The sequence below is a fragment of the Mustela putorius genome, unplaced genomic scaffold, assembly GCF_011764305.1.
Source record: "Mustela putorius furo isolate JIRA1106 unplaced genomic scaffold, ASM1176430v1.1 tig00000242_pilon_pilon_pilon, whole genome shotgun sequence".
Lineage (NCBI taxonomy): Eukaryota > Metazoa > Chordata > Mammalia > Carnivora > Mustelidae > Mustela > Mustela putorius.
In genome coordinates, this window is record NW_025421325.1 from 4,091,254 (window position 1) to 4,108,545 (window position 17,292).

A 17,292-nucleotide genomic window follows, 5' to 3' on the forward strand; every position below is an offset into this window, starting at 1 on the left:
AAACATTTAAAGAAGAACTAATTCCTATTCTCCTGAAACTGTTCCAAAAAATAGAAATGGAAGGAAAATTTCCAAACTCATTTTATGAGGCCAGCATCACCTTGATCCCAAAACAGACAAGGATCCCACCAAAAAAGAGAGCTATAGACCGATATCCTTGATGAACACAGATGCGAAAATACTCAACAAAATACTAGCCAATAGGATTCAACAGTACATTAAAAGGATTATTCACCACGACCAAGTGGGATTTATTCCAGGGCTGCAAGGTTGGTTCAACATCCGCAAATCAGTCAATGTGATACAACACATCAATAAAAGAAAGAACAAGAACCATATGATATTCTCAATAGATGCTAAAAAAACATTTGACAAAGTACAGCATCCCTTCCTGATCAAACTCTTCAAAGTGTAGGGATAGAGGGCACATACCTCAATATCATCAAAGCCATCTATGAAAAACCCACCGCAAATATCATTCTCAATGGAGAAAAACTGAAAGCTTTTCCACTAAGGTCAGGAACACGGCAGGGATGTTCGTTATCACCACTGCTATTCAACATGGTACTAGAAGTCCTAGCCTCAGCAATCAGACAACAAAAGGAAATTAAAGGCATCCAAATTGGCAAAGAAGAAGTCAAATTATCACTCTTTGCAGATGACATGATACTATATGTGGAAAACCCAAAAGACTCCACTCCAAAACTGCTAGAACTTATACAGGAATTCAGTAAAGTGTCAGGATATAAAATCAATGCACAGAAATCAGTTGCATTTCTCTACACCAACAACAAGACAGAAGAAAGAGAAATTAAGGAGTCCATCCCATTTACAATTGCACCCCAAACCATAAGATACCTAGGAATAAACCTAACCAAAGAGGCTAAGTATCTATACTCAGAAAAGTATAAAGTACTCATGAAAGAAATTGAGGAAGACACAAAGAAATGGAAAAATGTTCCATGCTCCTGGATTGGAAGAATAAATATTGTGAAAATGTCTATGCTACCTGAAGCAATCTACACATTTAATGCAATTCCTATCAAAGTACCATCCATCTTTTTCAAAGGAATGGAACAAATAATTCTAAAATTTATATGGAACCATAAAAGACCTCGAATAGCCAAAGGGATGTTGAAAAAGAAAGCCAAAGTTGGTGGCATCACAATTCCGGACTTCAAGCTCTATTACAAAGCTGTCATCATTAAAACAGCATGGTACTGGCACAAAAAAAGACACATAGATCAATGGAACAGAATAGAGAGCCCAGAAATAGACCCTCAACTCTATGGTCAACTAATCTTCAACAAATCAGGAAAGAATGTCCAATGGAAAAAAGACAGCCTCTTTAATAAATGGTGTTGGGAAAATTGGACAGCCACATGCAGAAAAATGAAATTGGACCATTTCCTAAACCACACACAAAAATAGACTCAAAATGGATGAAGGACCTCAATGTGCGAAAGGAATCCATCAAAATCCTTGAGGAGAACACAGGCAGCAACCTCTTGGACCTCAGCCGCAGCAACATCTTCCTAGGAACAACGCCAAAGGCAAGGGAAGCAAGGGCAAAAATGAACTATTGGGATTTCATCAAGATCAAAAGCTTTTGCACAGCAAAGGAAACAGTTAACAAAATCAAAAGACAACTGACAGAATGGGAGAAGATATTTGCAAACGACATATCAGATAAAGGACTAGTGTCCAAAATCTATAAAGAACTTAGCAAACTCAACACCCAAAGAACAAATAATCCAATCAAGAAATGGGCAGAGGACATGAACAGACATTTCTGCAAAGAAGACATCCAGATGGCCAACAGACACATGATAAAGTGCTCCATATCCTCAGGGAAACACAAATCAAAACCACAATGAGATATCACCTCACACCAGTCAGAATGGCTAAAATCAACAAGTCAGGAAATGACAGATGCTGGCGAGGATGAAGAGAAAGGGGAACCCTCCTACACTGTTGGTGGGAATGCAAGCTGTTGCAACCACTCTGGAAAACAGCATGGAGGTTCCTCAAAATGTTGAAAATAGAACTGCCCTATGACCCAGCAATTGCACTACTGGGTATTTACCCTAAAGATACGAACGTAGTGATCCAAAGGGGCACGTACACCCGAATGTTTATAGCAGCAATGTCCACAATAGCCACACTATGGAAAGAACCTAGATGTCCATCAATAGATGAATGGATCAAGAAGATGTGGTATATATACATAATGGAATACTATGCAGCCATCAAAAGAAATGAAATCTTGCCATTTGCGACAACATGGATGGAACTAGAGCGTATCATGCTTAGCGAAATAAGTCAAGTGTAGAAAGACAACTGTCATATGATCTCCCTGATATGAGGAAGTGGAGATGCAACATGGGGGCTTAAGTGGGTAGGAGAAGAATAAATGAAACAAGATGGGATTGGGAGGGAGACAGACTATAAGTGACTCTTAATCTCACAAAACAAACTGAGGGTTGCTGGGGGGAGGGGGGTTGAGAGAAGGGGGGTGAGGTTATGGACATTGGGGAGAGTATGTGCTTTGGTGAGTACTGTGAAGTCTGTAAACCTGGCAATTCACAGACCTGTACCCCTGGGGATAAAAATATATGTATATAAAAAATAAAAAAATTTTTAAAAAATAATAGAAAAGAATAAATTCCAAAAAAAAAAAAAAAAAAGATTATTCCCTAGTCAGGAGCCTAAACAACTAAGTAGACAGGATGATACATCCAGTAGATAGCAGCCAGTCTCTGTCTTCTGCCTTCTACAGATTGCACAATGGACCATGTACAAAGTAGTTACAGTAGCAATGATGGAGCTATGCAGGTGCCCAACAGAATGCAGACGCCTCCACCACAGTGATTTGGTTACTTCCACTGCTGCATATCAAACCTAATAGCAGCAGAGACCTAAGAGCCCTGGACAGCAGGGTAGTCTGCTTCTCCCTTTCCATTTCCCTGTTCATGCTCTCTTTCTCACTCTCTCTCATTCAATAAATAAAATCTTTTATAAAAAATGAGATGGGATTATTGGGAAAGATACCTCCAAGGAAATGACATTTCAGATAAGACCTGAAGAATGGAGCAGCCATGGAAAGGGCAAAGACAGAGCATTTCCGGAAGAAACTCAAAACAGCACCTAAGCAGGGATAAGGCTTGGTACATTCTAGGAAATGACAGAAGTCGGCTGTGACTGGTGCAGAGGGAATTAAGTAGAGTGACATGAGCTGAAGTTGAAGAGTTAGGCCAGGGCTGACTCATCAGGACAGGACATGGAGTAGGGATTTCATTCTAAGTATAATCAGAGTTCAGTGTACAATGAAAAGGCAAAGTGACATGATCTGATCTTCATCTTCAAAAGATGACTTTGGTTGTTCTTTGAAGGACCGCTGTATGGAGGGCAAAAGTAACAGTAAAAGAGGGAGGTTTTAAAGAGAAAATAAAAGAGAAAAGACAGAGATGGTAAACATAATCTACCATTTCAAGAAGTTTGTTCCTTTTAGGAAAATATAGAAATAGAAAAGTAGGTAGAGGAGAGTACAAAACCCATTTCAGTCTTTTTTAACATGGAAAAGACTTGAGCATGTTTGAGGCTTGGGGAAGCAGCGGAGAGAGGTGAGTTTAAGGAAGAACAGAAAATAGATGAAGACTTTCAGTTCAAGACAGTAGGATGAAGGACACTTCTGCATCCCTTTTCTCCCAAGATATCATTGAAATTTCAGAAAATGTACTCATGTTAAATATATATATTCATAATTTTATAGAAAATAAAGAATTAAGCTGCACTATATAAATAAAATGGAGTAAGACTGGTAGAGAAATAGGAGAGAAAATTATAGCACCATAGTTCCCAAAAGTGGCAACACTCTACCAGCAACATTCTAGAATATTCTACAGACACTGGTATTTAATGCTGGGGTATAGAAATACTATACAAATCATAGATAGTTTCAACTCTGAAGAATTTCCCTGTACCTTGTACATGTTTTGGATGCCTTGCTGAACATTGATGTAGATTACAAATAGACTTATAATTTTCTAAGCCTAGAATTAAAACCTATATTACTTATAAATACAAAGTTTGTTCATACATTTTTTTATATAATGGAGTTTATACAATCTTACGTACATCAAAGAATATTATCCTTTTTTTAAGATTTATTTGAAAGAGAGCACGTGGTGGACTGGGAGGGGCAGAGGGAAAGGGAGAGACAGAATCAAAAGCAAATTCCCTGTTTTGTTAATTTTGGCCATTCTAACTGGTATAAGGTGATATCTCAATGTGGTTTTAATTTGACTCTCCCTGAGGGCTAATGATGATGAACCATTTTTCATGTGTCTGATAGCCATTTGTATGTCTTGACTGGAGAAGTGTCTGTTCATATCTTCTGCCCATTTTTTGATATGTTTGCCTGTTTCGTGTGTGTTGAGTTTGAGGAGTTCATTATAGATCCTAGATATCAACCTTTTGTCTGTACTGTCATTTGCAAATATCTTCTCCCATTCCGTGGATTGCCACTTTGTTTTTTTTGACTGTTTCCTTTGCTGTGCAGAAGCTTTTGATTTTGATGAAGTCCCAAAAGTTTATTTTTGCTTTTATTTCCTTTTCCATTGGAGACATATCTTGAAAGAAGTTGCTGTGGCTGATATCGAAGAGATTACTGCCTATGTTCTCCTCTAGGATTCTTATGGATTCCTGCCTCACGTTGAGGTCTTTTATCCATTTTGAGTTTATCTTTGTGTACGGTGTAAGAGAATGGTTGAGTTTCATTCTTCTACATATAGCTGTCCAGTTTTCCCAGCACCATTTATTGAAGAGACTGTCTTTTTTCCACTGTATATTTTTTCCTGTTTTGTCGAAGAGTAATTGACCATAGAGTTGAGGGTCCATATCTGGGCTCTCTACTCTGTTCCACTGGTCTATGTGTCTGTTTTTATGCCAGTACCATGCTTTCTTGGTGATCACAGCTTTGTAATAAAGCTTGAAATCAGGTAACGTGATGCCCCCAGTTTTATTTTTGTTTTTCAACATTTCCTTAGTGATTTGGGGTCTCTTCTGATTCCATACAAATTTTAGGATTATTTGCTCCAGCTCTTTGAAGAATACCAGTGGAATTTTGATCAGAATGGCATTAAAAGTATATATTGCTCTAGGCAGTATAGACATTTTAACAATGTTTATTCTTCTGATCCAAGAGCATGGAATGGTCTTCCATCTATTTGTGTCCTCTTCAATTTCTTTCATGAGTGTTCTGTAGTTCCTCGAGTACAGATCCTTTACCTCTTTGGTTAGGTTTATTCCCAGGTATCATATGGTTCTTGATGCTATAATAAATGGAATCAATTCTCTAATTTCCCTTTCTGTATTGTTAGTGTATAAGAAAGCCACTGATTTCTGCACATTGACTTTGTATCCTGCCACGTTGCTGAATTGCTGCATGAATTCTAGTAGTTTGGGGGTGGAGTCTTTTGGGTTTTCCATATAAAGAATCATGTCATCTGCGAAGAGAGAGAGTTTGACTTCATTGCCAATTTGGATACCTTTTATTTCTCTTTGTTGTCTGATTGCTGTTGCTAGGACTTCTAATACTATGTTGAACAAGAGTGGTGAAAGTGGGCATCCTTGTCTTGTTCCTGATCTCAACAGGAAGGCTGCAAGCTTTTTCCCATTGAGGATGATATTTGCTGAGGGTCTTTCATAGATAGATTTAATGAGGTTCAGGAATGTTCTCTCTATCCCTAAACTTTCAAGTGTTTTAATCAGGAACGGATGCTGGATTTTGTCAAATGCTTTTTCTGCATCAATTGAGAGGACCATGTGGTTCTTCTCTCTTCTCATATTAATTTGTTGTATCACATTGATTGATTTACGAAAGTTGAACTATCCTTGCAGCCCAGGGATGAATCCCACCTGATCATGGTGGATAATCTTTTTAAGGTGCTGTTGGATCCTGTTGGCTAGAATCTTGTTGAGAATCTTAGCATCCATATTCATCAGTAATATTGGTCTAAAATTCTCCTTTTTGGTAGGGTCTTTGCCTGGTTTGGGGACCAGGGTAATGCTGGCTTCATAGAAAAGAGTCTGGAAGTTTTCCTTCTGCTTCAATTTTTTGTAACAGCTTCAGGAGAATAGGTGTTATTTCTTCTTTGAAGGTTTGGTAGAATTCCCCAGGGAATCCGTCAGGTCCTGGGCTCTTGTTTTTTGGGAGGTTTTTGATCACTGCTTCAATCTCGTTATTAGATATCAGTCTATTCAGGTTGTCGATTTCTTCCTGGTTCAATTTTGGTAGTTTACATTTTTCCAGGAATGCATCCATTTCATCTAGGTTGCTAAGCTTATTGGCATATAATTGTTGATAATAACTTCTGATTAACAAAACAGGAAACAGGCGCCTGGGTGGCTCAGTGGGTTAAGCCGCTGCCTTCGGCTCAGGTCATGATCTCAGGGTCCTGGGATCGAGTCCCGCATCGGGCTCTCTGCTCAGCAGGGAGCCTGTTTCCTCCTCTCTCTCTCTCTGCCTGTCTCTCTGCCTACTTGTGATCTCTCTCTGTCAAATAAATAAATAAAATCTTAAAAAAAAAAAAAAAAAAAAAAAAAAAAAACAAGAAACAACATGTGTTTGGATGTGGAGGATGTGGAGAAAGGCGAACCCTCTTACACTGTTGGTGGGAATGCAAGTTGGTGCAGCCTCTTTGGAGAACAGTGTGGAGATTCCTCAAGAAATTAAAAATAGAGCTTCCCTATTACCCTGCCATTGCACTCCTGGGTATTTACCCCAAGGATACAGATGTCGTGAAAAGAAGGGCCATCTGTACCCCAATGTTTATAGCAGCAATGGCCACAGTTGCCAAACTATGGAAAGAACCAAGATGCCCTTCAACGGACGAATGGATAAGGAAGATGTGGTCCATATACACGATGGAGTATTCTGCCTCCATCAGAAAGGATGAATACCCAACTTTTGTAACAACATGGACGGGACTGAAAGAGATTATGCTGAGTGAAATAAGTCAAGCAGAGAGAGTCAATTGTCATATAGTTTCACTTATTTGTGGAGCATAATAAATATCATGCAGGACAAGGGGTGTTAGAGAGGAGAAGGGAGTTGGGGTAAATTGGAAGGGGAGGTGAATCATGAGAGACTATGGACTCTGAAAAACAATCTGAGGGCTTTGAAGTGGCGGGGGGGTGGGAGGTTGGGGTACCAGGTGGTGGGTATTATAGAGGGCACAGATTGCATGGAGCACTGGGTATGGTGAAAAAATAATGAATACTGTTTTTCTGAAAATAAATAAATTGAAAAAAAATTAAAAAAAAAAAAAAAAAAAAGCAAATTCCCCTTGAGTGTGGAGCCAACAGGGGTCTCTATCCCATGACTCGGAGATCATGACCTGAGCCAAAATCAAGAGTCAGACATTTAACCAACTGAGCCACCCAGGCACTCCTACTGTTTGATGAACAAGTGTTGTTCATCATTTCAAAATATTATGGCATCCACTATAAGAGTGCCCACAGTATTTGAAACACCAATATGGTCCATTTGTAGCTGTTAAATTCATGGTGATTCTAATAGAAGTATAGCATATGAATACATACTATTCTTGATTAATCATGCTCAAAGATTTCCATTATAAAAATTTATGTCATAAATTACTTTTCAGATATTTCTGCTAATTTTTAAATTATGTATGAGGATATGGGGTCCTAACCACAATCTACCAGGAGACTTTCCCCAAAACACACATTTAAGAGTCCACAATTAGAAAACACTAATTTAAGAGTCCATAATTAGCTTTCACTCCTACTTAAGGGAGAAACAGGTTAGGGAAACCCAAGTCAGTCATTTTACTAACCACTGCATTTATTTATATTATGAATATAAAAGTAAAGATCATCAGACAGAAAATAAACACCAAATATAAAGAGAAACAAAATAAATAAGCAGATGGAAAAACACATAATTTGTAAGAAAAGAGATGATTTAGAGTCAGAAAAGAACTATAAAAAAATCCCAACTAGTAGTCACATAGAGAAACAAAAAGATACTGAATTTAAGAAACAGAATCATACTGCTATTGAAAAGAAAAAATACAGGAACAAAAAAGTGCTCCTGAAAATTAAAAGTATGACTACAGATATAAAATAAATTAGTTTGGTGAACAATAAAATTGAGTCCCAAGATGGTAAGCTAATCTCCCAAAACACAGAGGAAAAGACAAAGAGGTAGAAACCAGGGAAATATTCAGACATTTGAAAGGTAGATTGAAGTGTATAATCCACTTAACAGGAAATCCAGGAGGAAATATTGGGATACCAAAATGAGTGATAAAAATAATCAAAAATATGGGGCACCTGGGTGGCTCAGTGTGTTAAAACCTCTGCTTTCAGTTCAGGTCATGATCTCAGGGTCTTGGGATCAAGTTCCACATCATTGGGCTTTCTGCTCAGTGGGGAGCCTGCTTCCCTCCTCCCCCCTCTGCCTGCCTCTCTGCCTACTTGTGATCTGTCTGTCAAATAAATAAATCAAATCTTAAAAAAAATAAAAATAAAATAATCAAAAATATAATATGAGAAAATGTAATTTTAGAAGACCGATCTAGGGCTATAGAAAGATACGAATCCCTAGATTTTAAAGGTTCTTCAAAAACGAAGTAAATTTGATTATGAAAAAGAAACCCACAACTAGACACATCCTGGTAAAATTTCAGTGCACCAAAGATAAAATCTAAAATCTGCCAGACTTTTTAGCTACAACAGAATGGAAATAAGAAGCAGTATGGCAAGGCAAATGAGAGCATGAGCTCTGAAGCCAGGATGCCTGAACTTAATTGAAATCTTAATTCTCCATCTATTAGGTTGTATGAACTGAGGCAAGCTGCTTATTCTCTCTTTGCTTCAGTTCTCTCATCTGCAAATTTGGAATAATATTAGTATCCTAGAGTAATTACCAAAATAAAATGTGCTAATACATAAATTGCTTAATGTATCTGGACATAGTTTGAACTGATTTAAGTAAGCTCTTCTATCATCATGATCAACACTGAATGCTCTGACACAAGACCAATGTCTTTTATGTTCTTTAATGCTTTGAAAAGTCTACAGTAAGCAAGATTTAATAGAGGATACATTTCCTACTATTCAGGTCTAATCACAACACTTAACTCCATAATGAATACACACACACACACATATAGTTATAGTTATAGTTATAATGTTATAGTTTTTTTTGTTAAGTTTTAAATTCAATATGTAGGCAAATAACAATGAACTTAATTTATTCAAAGAATGCAATGTAAATATTTTAAACACTGACAATAAAAAGGACCAATATAACCAACCAATTTGGGAAAAATAAAAAGAGAACAATGGTAGAAAAAGAACTAAATACGTTATTTCTATCATTTTTTTTTTTTTTTACAACAGGGAGTCCAGAGATAGCATCCAAAGAGGATGTTAAAGACTGAATGTTTATATCTCCCCAAATTCATATGTTGAAGCCCTAACCCCCACAAGATGGTATTTGGAGATGGGGCTGATGGGAGAGATAACAAGGATTAGATAAGGTCATGAGGGTGGGGTCCTCATGAAAGGATTAGTGGCCTTATAAGAAAGAGACAGCAGAAAGCTCTCCTCATGCTACACCCCTACCTTCACCCTACCTCCTGTGAGGACACAGTGTGAAGGTAGCCATCCACAAGCCAGGAAGAGAACTTTCACCAGAAACTGAATCAGCTGGAGCCTTGATATAGACTTATTGAACTTCTCAAGAGAAGTATTTTTCTGTTGTTCAAACCCAAATGGTCTATGGGATCTGTTAGGGCAACTATGGTAGACTAAGACAAATGCCAAATAAAAAAATAAAGATTTGAAGAATCAAATATCTATCCCATATTTCCCATACAAATTATATCTCTGATTAAGCAAATAGTATGAGGGGCAGTTTGTCTTTATAGAAATAACCCAGTTCAAAAAAAAAAAAAAACTATGAAAAATGAATGAAATTTATATTATCCTCATTTTGAAATGTCTAATGACTAATAGATTTAGATATTGAACACCAGGTGCTCAAAATAGAGAAAGCATGACACCTGTCTCTGAATGGAACAAACTCCATCTATAAGAATCATTGGGAAAGAAAAAAAAAAAAAAACTGATCAGGCCTCCAATGACAAGAATAAGAGAAAGAAAGAACAGAAAGGGAAAGAGAAGAAAGGAAATCTGCAGATTAAAAGACACTTAAGAGTCCTATCTCACCACTGCCGGGGGGGGGGGGGTTTGGGGAGGGGGGGTGGGATTATGGAATGGGGAGAACTTTATTTAGATTCTAAAAATTATGTTTATAAAAATAAAAAAATTAAATTAAAAAAAAAAAAAAAAAAAAAAAAAAAAAAAAAGAAAGTCAAAAAAAAAAAACTTAGAGTCCTATCCACTAAAATGGGATCTTTAGATTCTGATTGTAGAAAAATAGAAAAAGGATCCAGTCCACCAAAATTCATATTTCCCTTTTCACAGTTTAAAGCTGTCACTAAGAAGTAGTTATCTGGCCAACAACTACATTTTCTGACATTTTTGTATCTGGAGGTGGCCATAAAATTATTCTCACTAATGGCATGTAAATGGGAATTATGGCAGGGCTCCTGAAAAGTAGGTATGCCTTGTCTACTGTCATTTCCCTTCTAAAAAGCTAACTGCAGAGAACATTAAGACTTGGGAGGAAAATGGAGCCACAACATAGGATTCGAGCTACTAAATTACCATCAAAGGCTGTCCACTAACTAAGAAACTCTGCTTTGAACCCTAAGAAGAACATTATATAAGTTTCTATTATGTTTTGCCACTGAAATGTAGAGGTTCTAATTGTTACAAAAGTTAGTATTCCCTTAGCTAATACAGAAAGTGACACAGAAGTAGGGTACTGCTGTTATATAATTGTACAATATTATAGTTCTTCTACTCTAAGAAGCCATGAATTACAAGATGTAGCATTATTTTATGTACCACTAAATTGTAAAACAGTTAAACTACAACGTACCATAGAGTTGTATAGGCATCCTCTTTTCAGAGATGTGTTAGAAGAGATGGAGACATGGACAACAAATATCAGTGAAACATGGTATGTAACTTGGGCCTCAATGGACAAATAATAGGCAGTGAGAAACCAGGCATCTCAGACTCTAAGGCTGAAACCCATGTGATTCAAAGCAAAATACTTGGTAAAAGCTATCTCCTGCAAAACTGGGAAAACAATCAGCGTCCAACTGAGCCTAACACTCTAAGGAAAGAGATTGGAAAAGTTTATCAGTATCCATTGTCTTTTATTTTCTGATTTTAGAAAGCTAGCACCAAAGAAGAAAAGGGGGAAAATGTCTTAGGAAAGAACTGGCAAGTTGGAAAGCAGAGTTAGAAGGAAGAGTTGAGAAGTTTGGGGCTTTTCAAAGCAACTATTTCTATATTTTAAATAAAAAGTGATAAGACTCAGGGGCTAGTGGGCCTCACTCAACAAAGACCATAAAGAGTGGGTTAAACAAAAGACTTAGGCTTACTACAGAGATCAGATGAAGATGTTTTCCCAGTTAAGATATCATTTCAAATAAGATAGTCTCCACTAATTTGAGAAAGATGCATGGGAAATAAGAGAACAAATGTAAGACCTCTGAATATAAAAGAGAACTAACTACAACAAATGAAATCAGAATCCTGATACTTTTCTGAAAGAAATGTATTCCCAAATACAATGAAGATATATTTAGAAGATGACCTAAGAAGGGTCACTTCAGTAAAACAAACATCAGACCTCCTTACTCACAGGAGTGGGAAGTGAGCATGTGGCAGCCAGGAAGGTAGACTTCAACACCTTCATCAATGTAGCCATGGAAAATAATACACACATATTGTTTGAAGTCATAAAGCTAACCAGGGAAAGAATTTTTTAAATATAACTCATATTGGAAAACAGACTGGTAGCTGTGTGTTTGTGTGTGCGTGTGTGTGTGTTTTCACAGCAGTAAATTGGTAGACTGTACCCAAAGCCAATAAACCAAGAATCAGAGTTGTAAGTATATAATTGACAAGTAACAAAGCAATAGAGTTATAAATAACATCTTTACCATCATAGCCTTCAGGAGAATTAAAATTGTGAGACTAAATATGGTGAGGGAAGTAATAAAGAAGGGCATTTACTTTTTGTTTTATGTCCTCTTCTGCTTGAAATAAAACTACTCAGTTAGGATACAGCATAAATGAGATACCATACAGCAATTACTAAATGAGAGTAGTATGTACCAATAAATCATTAAGTGAGAAAAGCATGTGCACACCAGGACGACAGCCAAATAGGTTTTAAAATTGTATAGGTCTAGAGATGGACAGATGGAAGAAAATGAATAGATGGATAGATGACTGATAGATAAGACAGACAGATGATAGATAGATAGATAGATAGATAGATAGAAGCTATAGACACATGAACTTCTTTCTGATAGCTTTGGATATAAGGGAGAGGCAGAGACCTTGGAGGCTGAAACCTATCCTGGAATTACTTGAGCAGGCTCAACTACCAGCATCTATATTCTTTTACTAAACTTTAAACTGCAAACCTAAGATTCATTGAATGACAGGCAACTGCTTTCAGGAAAACTACTCAAAACCATGAAGATTTGCGTTACCTCGATGTTATCTTTTGGACCTCGAATTCTGCCTTTGAAGGAACGGCTTCCTCCTGGCAATATCCTTTTCCTGGCTTCTTCTAGAAGAGATTGTTAGGAACTGTTACGATTCTCAATGCCCCATCGCAGCGGATGTCACATACCTTGAGAAATTAAATTTGAATTTACAAATGCAACTTGTAAACAAAAGAGAAACAAGAGAGAGAGAGAACATGGGATAAAAGCTGATTTCTGCGATTAAAAAGGTCTATGTCCAGTACAGGAAGAGGAAGCGGCTTGCTGCTGTCAACGTCTAGATCTTACTGTTCGTGCTCAGATCTGACCTCACCTCGTTTCTCCTCAAGACGCCAGATCCCAGCGCCCTTTCTTTCAAGAAGACCCCTTAAATGCCTAAACACTCCACTCGGCCCTCTTCTTCAGATGTCAGACTCCTCGAATCCCCACCCCCAACCCTTCACGCGCTCCTCACGGGTGTCCCTTTTCCCTGCCTCTCCCTATACCCCACCTCCTGGGGCGTCCAGTCGCCTAGTGGGCGCCCCCAGCTCCCCACACCTCGTGCCCTGAGGGCCTGAGAACAGCCCCAAGTACCTCCATGTTCAATCTGTCCAGATGTCAAAGAAGACCTAGAACCCGCATGGAGCATCCCTGCTCCAGCCCCATCCCTATACCTTGACCCTCTTCAGCTACCAATCTCACCAAGATCCCCGGAGCACCTCCCACTCTTCACCCAGGAACCAGGGAACCGGAGCAGAACTGAAGGCACAGCCACTGAAGAGCAAAAGGAGCCGCCTTCCCGGCGCCTTCCGGGGAGGAAGTGACGTAGGCGACGGAAAGCAGAGCGGAAGTGGAGGCTCCAGCGTGAGCCTGCACGTGGGCTTCTGACAAGCAAAACTGCCCAGCCCGCCTTTTGTACCTAGGAAAGCGGTTTCTGTTTTCCGTCTCCGGGCTGGAACTTTTAGGGTTTCTTTTTTACCAGTTTTCATGCACAGAATAGTGGTGCAGGATTGAAAGCTCCCCCCCCCTCCCAGTCATCGGGTTACACTGAGAATTTCAAAGAGGTGATAGAGGCAAGAGTGATCTCTAGGACATGGATGTAACTAGAAAAGGAATGTAGACAGAAATATCTGGAAATCTAAACAAGATTGGTCGAAGAAAATGAAGAGGGTGAGAAATTAAATGCTGGACACTGTGAACTGTGAAATTTCACGGTAAGATGTGGCATTCTTATGTGGGTGCTGGGCACTTAAAAATGGAGTAAAAGAGGACAAGGACTTTGAGTTTCTGTCATAAGAATTTCATTTTTATGAAAAATTTCATATAGACTTACTGTGCACTGGGAACATTTGTAACGCCAATAATTAACCAAAAAGACTTTAAATTGAGGTGGGAAATGCCTTTTATTTTTGTTATGACACTTACTTGTGTTTGCTTTTGGGGTTTCAACCCCAGCCTGGTTTTGCCTTTTAGTGCTCCAGACACTTAATTCCATGATGTTGTGCATGTGCTGGGATTCAGGGTGGTCGTGAGGGCCGTCCTACCAGAGTTGGGTAGTAAATGGAAAGAATAGGAACCCAGCAATTTTATCTTAAAAGAAAAGGTAACTTGTCCACAATAGTAAGAGCCCAGAAAAAAGGTTTCTTCTCAAAGCCTAAAAATCAAGTTAGTTTTAAGAGGCAGTGGAGGCATTGATCACTTCCGTTTGGTTTTGGTTTTTTTTTTTATTGAAATTGTTGTTTATTTTTCAATGATGATATGGAGAAAACAAAAGAATCTGAAACTTGACCATTGACTAAGTCATGAGTTCATTTTATGTCAGATCACTAGTATCTGGTGCTTACTAGACTTACGTATCATATGAACACATTTGCTAGTCACAGAAAATTGGGTTTTATCGTAAAAGCATTTGCTGAGCTCTTTTGAATGCTAGGCAACATGGTAAGCCCTTACTATGTATTATTATCACCTTTAATTATCACAAAAATAACCATGAGGTGCACACTATTATTGTTTCCATTTAATAGATGAGGCTCAAATAGTCTTAAAGAAGTTAAATTATAGATGCATAGTCCTACAGATGATTAGCGGTAGCCAAGATCTTGAAATCTGATCTAACTCTAAATATCTTTGCTTAAGCACTATATTTTCTGTGTCTGTTAAATTATCTCATAAAGTGCTTTAAATGTTAAAGTATTAGTGCTCCACCCCAAAGCACATAGGATTTAATTTTTATTTCTTTTCTTCACTATTATTGAAATCAGTCCCACAGGTTCTTAATGGATTTTGTCTTTTATGATACAAATTTATCAAGTGGGGATTTCATGAACGTTAGCTACTCCACCCCAAAATACGTATGCAAGACATATAAATTTTGAGAATTTGGACCTTTTTAAAATTTTCTTTTTATTGTAACTTAGAATGACTCATGTACATGTATTTCTTTTGCTCTAAATTTTAAAGAAAAACCAAATGAAATTTAGTATAAAAATGATGTAACTAGGGCAGTTGGATGGCTCAGTCAGTTAAGGGTCTGATACTCCATTTCAGCTAAGGTCCTAGGATAAAGTTCTGCACTAGACATGGAGCTTACTTACGATTCTCTCTCCTTCCCTCTCTCTCTCTCTCTGCCCCTCCCCCTTCTAAAAAAAGAAAAGTTCATTCTATATCATATTTATTTAGATTTCAGGTGTGTAACCATCAGTACAATATTTAATTTATAAATTATAAATACATATGGTACTAACAAATACATATGTTGTCTCTGGTGTAAGGGCCTATTCAGCCAGAGCGGCCCCACCCTGGTTGAACTGCCATTTATTGTAAAACTTAAATTGACTACCCCCCCCCCAGGGGAACTTATTTAAAAGCAAGTCTTGGAAACCAGTCCCAGGTAACAAAGTCCAAATACAAGGGTGGGTCAGACCATGTGGAGGTATTCAATCAATGGGGATGCATACTGTCTCCTAGCTACCAAGGAGTATGGGCCCCGGCCTTCGGGCACCTTTTGTGTGCCAATTCTGAACTAGGTGATAGACTGGTTCAAATGTGTACTAGGGTAAATTGTAATTCAATTAGTTGCCTAGCATCACTGTGGAGTTTCCTGTGTGTGTTACAATCTCATTGGCCACCTGTGTGTGGCCACGCCCAACCACATGGCCTTTGCTCTATAAAAGTTAGTCTGGAAAGCAGGGAGGGGTCGTCCTCTCTATAAGGGGCGGCACCGACGGGTCTGTTTGATGTCGGTCTGATTCCTGATGCTTGGCACAAAATAAAGCTTTGCTTAACCTTTGCTTTATATCAGTCTCACTCCTTTAATCACAGACCCATTATTGGGGTACCTAATTTGGGGGGACCCAACAGTGGAAAAGCAATTACCTATAAATGTCAAAAATAATGTGTTTAGGTTTTCTCTTGTAGGAAGTCTCCTTGATTATGAAATGATAATCAAGTAAAACTACAGTCACAGTTACAGAAGTCAAATGAGCACACTGTGTCTGTGATATTTCTGCCACAGCCTTTTTCAACACCTGTTGATCAGTCAATCAGAGGAAACCTCAGGGGCTGAAGATAGGCCAGCTTGGTGGAAATTCCTTCCCAAAATAGCAATAGCTGAGCAAATTGCTAGGCCAACAGAAGTAGACCATGGACAGGCCTCAGGATTTTGTGTGATAGAGCAACTGTCTTCAATGGTTGGCATTTTTTCAATGTTTAAATCCTTCTTTGGTCTAACAGCTGATTTCCTCCTTTGTCATAGTCTTCCTTCCTTTCTGTTTCCCCCAGGGAAAACAGCCACACCCTTCCACATTAGACTCTCTTTGGTAAGCAGCTCCTGAAATTGTCATACAGCTGTCCCTAGTTGTCTGGCAGTGACCACTTTCAAGTTTAATATTCCCTCATTAAATATCTCCATGAGGCATTTAAAATGCAAACTTTAAGAGAAACAGAAGGCTGCCAGTTTTTATTTAGATCAAATGAGTCTCAAAGCCGGTTTTAAATAGCCAATTATTTTGGTCGCTTTGTCTTTCCCTTCTAATGGAGGAAAAAACGCCAAAGGACTTCAGTTTAGTGAAGTCTTCTTTTTTTTTTTTTTTTTAATATCAAACTAACTCAATTTAAAACGTTAAAATTTTCAGCCATGCAAAGGTCCTTAAGTTTTTTTTAAGTTAGGGTCAAACTATAAAAACTATTGGTTTTCTTTCTTTTCCCGTAGCATAATATAATGAGCATTTTCTATGTTAATATAAACATTGCAGAAAAATCAGTTTTTATGGCTACTTCAAAATTCCATGAGTTTACCAACCTGTCCATAAATTGCATTTAAGTTGCTTCAGTCTTTTGCTATTATAAACAGTGCGGAGTTTAACGTGTTTTTACATTAAGCTTTTCCTGTAGTTAGGGCTACATTCTTGAAGCAAATCTAGGACAGAGTGGGTCAAAGACTGTGACTTTTTTTAAAATTATAGTTGAAACTCAATATTACATTAGTTTCAGGTGTAAAATACAGTGATTCAATAAGTTTATACTTTATGCTATGCTCACCACAAGTATAGCTATCATCTAAAGGCCATGACATTTAAAATTAGCCAGATGAAGATGAATGTTCATATATGCAGAATACAGT